Source organism: Priapulus caudatus, unplaced genomic scaffold (genome assembly GCF_000485595.1).
Source record: "Priapulus caudatus unplaced genomic scaffold, Priapulus_caudatus-5.0.1 Scaffold41, whole genome shotgun sequence".
NCBI classification, from domain to species: domain Eukaryota; kingdom Metazoa; phylum Priapulida; class Priapulimorpha; order Priapulimorphida; family Priapulidae; genus Priapulus; species Priapulus caudatus.
The window spans coordinates 657,358-661,402 of record NW_014577102.1 but is presented as its reverse complement, the minus strand read 5'-3'; the positions used below and the strand labels follow the sequence as shown (position 1 = coordinate 661,402).

Here is a 4,045-nt window from a genome sequence, read left to right as displayed (position 1 = left end):
TGGGTTAATGGTTCCGGCGGGTGATTGTCCGGAGGCGTATTTTGTTTTAATAATATATATATGTATAAATATATATTATATGCTAGAACAGCGGAACGATGGGGGTATGACGACGTAATACCATAGGTAATACCGGTAATATCTGCTAGCCAAAGGAATTTCTGCACAGCGGGAGAGAGATAGGTGATCGTTACGGGAACGGCCTCTGATGGCTGATTTTGCTCTCTTATTTATTTTATTTTTTAAGTTATTTTTGAGGCTAACTGTTTGTTTTATTTTAGAATAGGCGATAGGATAGGGTTAGGCGTTAGGGGTAGGCATTAGGCGTTAGGGTTAGGCGTTAACGGTTAACTGATTTCTATATCCACAACTTATTTCTATATTCACGATCTCTCCCCTGAGACCTACTAGTAGCAAAGAGCTTAGTAAGACTGTCAGGGTCTATTTCTCCCTGAGTACTGCCGGGACGTACCCTGGGTACGGTCCGGTATACTCTCTAAATCTCTCATGCGAAAACTGATGATGGACACGAGGGGCTTGTTTGGAACGCCAGTAGGCGCTCGCGCATAAAAGCACTAGCCTGCCCTGACCGCACGCACGCGCACACGCACGCACTCACAGACTAGACGTGGCTCGTGCCAAAGTCGAGTATCTCTTACGACCTTTTATTATTGGTAGCCAAACTTTGTAGTCGCGAGTGTTCAACGACAATGCAAAAGAACATAGGGGGCACTGATGCACGTTCGATCGCACAAGGCACAGCAGCCGAGTCAGGGAAACAGCATCTGCGTTCACGCGCACTAGCACAGACCCGGGCGAATCAGTCCCCTATACTTGTACACACACACGCGCACGAACGCGCATACACGCACGCACCCGCACACACGGACGCACCCGCATACATGCACGCACGCACGCACCTGCATAGACGCATCCCACCCGCATACACACACGCACGCACCCGTACCGAAACCGAAAGTACACTAAAATGCACGAGAACAAACAGCAGCATTACTGGTCGTACTGCATGCCATTCGTACAGGCAGTACATTTATTAGAAAGCCTGTACACTAATTACACATATTTCTCACAGACAATGTTACGCGTTGAATAAGTTTATCATGAATTGACGTAACCCTTGTTTCGCCTTTAACATACAAGTAGTATAGCATGGTTAGTCATCCTAAACTTGGCAAAACTGTGATAATAACAACCGGTGAATAACATTATCCACAGAACCGCTGATCAACTAACTACGCATCAAAAACACACTTCGTCATAATTAATTGGTTAATGAAAATGTAACTCAAGAAGATGCTAGTAGAAGTTGTCTCTTACAGCTGTGTTCAGCTTTGCTGCACACCGACAATTTAACACCGGCTAATCTCGCATGAAACACACACGTTATCAAGAGCTAATAATACCTAATAAACCTAATACTTAATAATAAGAGGTATTATTAACTCTTGATGTTATGCTGTTGCTTCCGTGGCAACCTGATCAAAAACATCCTTGCCATTCACATCCAAAATGGAACATGATCAAATATACAGTATCTTACAGAAAAAAGAAAAATGCAGTAGCATTCGACACTAATTAGGCATTTCCAATTCTAACTGGCTCTATATCTACTCTCTCCTTCTTCTACTGGCAATGCGCCGAATTGAACACCGATGCAGACACAATGACCACGCACGAGGTATTTCGAGTTTACCTCCTGCTAAATATGCGCAAATTAAATTCCTGTTAATTCTCTGCTAATACACCATTTGTACAACGAATTTCAACCTATGCAAAACGCAACTTAGAGGCAGTTATCGGGTGATCCACTACGGAATTGTTGCTATACAGGGTGTAAAGTGAATCACAGACTCGCCAGCAAGCCTCTACAATATGCGTAATCTGTGACACTTTACGGTTCGTATCTATGATCACAACTGGCAGTAATCTCTCAGTACGAGAACATTTAACAACAATGCTATTACAATATATACGAGAACGGACAACCACGGAACCCAGGAAAGCTACTTGCTTGCTCGCAGCAGCTGCAGCTGGTGATGCATATCGGAACACAGTGTAAACCTGCCTGCATTTTCACTCGACGTCTTGCAAGGAAAACCAATAGGTTTACCGGTTGAGCGAGTAGCGATGCAGGGAAGATTAAAAATAACGGAGTTGCGCGCGACCTGTTAGCTTGTCGTGTGTGACATTAACGCCCTGGTAACACGAAATTTAGGTTGTTTGTGTGTGTGTGTGTGTGTGTGTGTGTGTGTGTGTGTGTGTGTGTGTGTGTGTGTGTGTGTGTGTGTGTGTGTTGTTAGCAAGTTTCAAACCACATTATAACAATTTATTGTTTCCGCTCATTTTTGCGAGTGTCTGTAGAACACCTGAAAAATTTGCCCTCCCCTAGATTGTCGAAGGTTCAAGGTTTTTAAGCGACAGCGTCATTGCATTCAAGGCGAAATTAAGAGATGAGAATTAAGCACACTGCATTACTAATCTTTCAGAGACCGTTGTCAGAAACATCATAAAGACACGGTTAAAGTTGACCAATATTAGTACTTGTATGTTCCTGACAAGGACTCTCCCCTCCCTCCTGAGCAAACGTTTAACGACCAACTACTTTAGTTCCGCTCTTGAACTATATAATTATATAGGTCTAATACTGCTCTGCGTATGTTGAATGTATCAATCGTCACTTGATAAAATTCGCTGTTGTGTGCCACCGTTTATAGAGAGACATAATAGACGTCTTTGATACTTACCGCTGTTATCCAAGCTATCCTCCACAAGCATTTGAGGCATGTCATCGTTTTGCCGCTCCGGAAAGCTTCCAGAATACGCCAGATATCTCCACATATGTTCTGTGCGGTCCAACAAGGTACGTACGTTCCTGACTCTCTAATTGACCTTTCGGAAAGAGAGCCTTTTCTATGGAAAGCTGTCATCAAATCACGCACGTTTTTCGACAATATTTGCGTAGATATTTGCCAGCTAGTATTTGCTAACGTTACAGATCGCCCTGTACTTGCTAAATTTACTTTCTAATTCAGAGCACTTCTTTAACGGTGTCACTTGTTTTTCCTTTGAAGTAAGTGCCTAGGTACTTGTGTACGTGTGTACTAGGTACTTGTTAACGCGTGCAAGAAACGAATCCGATCCACATAAACCGTGCTAGTCAGACCTGGCAACGTGTTCATACTGCACCGCATATACGCGATGATCTAAAATATTTACGTATGATAATTACCAGAGACGCCTATACGTGAATCGATATTTTCTACGGCTAAAAATGTATCCTGTGTACACATCCTTATTCAAGGTCGGCAGTGGTGATGGTGGTGATGGTGGTGATGGTGATGCCAGATGGCATCCTCCAGCTGTCGACGTGCTGCTCTTACATGAGAGTATTTCTCACTACGGATTTCAGTCACGCCTCGCGCTTTCTCACCACACCGCACGCAATGAGAAAGAGAGAAAGGGGGGAAAGAGGGGGAGAGAGGAGGGAAGAGAGAGAAAGAGAGAGAGAGAGAGAGCGAAAGAGGCAGAGAGAGAGAGAAAGAGGGGGGAGAGAGGAAAGGGAGAGAGCGGCAGCGAGGGAGGGAGAAAGAGGGGCAGAGAGAGAGAGTGGGGGGCGAGAAAGAGAAGGGAGAAAGAGAGAGAGAGAGAGAGAGGAGGAAGAGAGAGAGAGAAGGGAGAAAGACAGGGGAGAGAAAGAAAGAGAGGGGGAGGGGGATAGGGGCAGGAGAGATAAAGCGAAAAAGTGAGCGAGCGAAAGTGTGTGAGAGAGAGAGACAAGGAAAGAGAGCGCGCGAGCGAGAGAGAGAGAGAGAAAGAGAGAGAGAGAGAGAGAGAGAGAAAGAGAGAGAGAGAGAGAGAGAGAGGGAGAGAGGGAGAGAGAGAGAGAGAAGAGAGAGAGAGAGTAAAAAGAAAGAGAGAGAGAGGGGCAGAGAGAGACAGTGGGAGAGAGGGGAAAGATAAACAGAGAAAGAAAAGAGAGAGAGAGAGAGAGAGAGGCAGAGAGAGAGAGAGAGAGAGAGAGAGA

General features: G+C 44.8%; 1 long non-coding RNA gene across 1 annotated transcript in view; it reads right to left on the bottom strand.

The window, feature by feature from the left end:
* Positions 1 to 1,011: 1,011 nt before the first annotated feature.
* LOC106820408 overlaps positions 1,012 to 4,045 on the bottom strand; it is a 7,028-nt gene continuing 3,994 nt past the window's right edge. The window contains exon 2 of the long non-coding RNA XR_001395620.1: positions 1,012 to 2,082. This is a non-coding gene — a long non-coding RNA (uncharacterized LOC106820408). The remainder of the gene's footprint in view (positions 2,083 to 4,045) is intronic.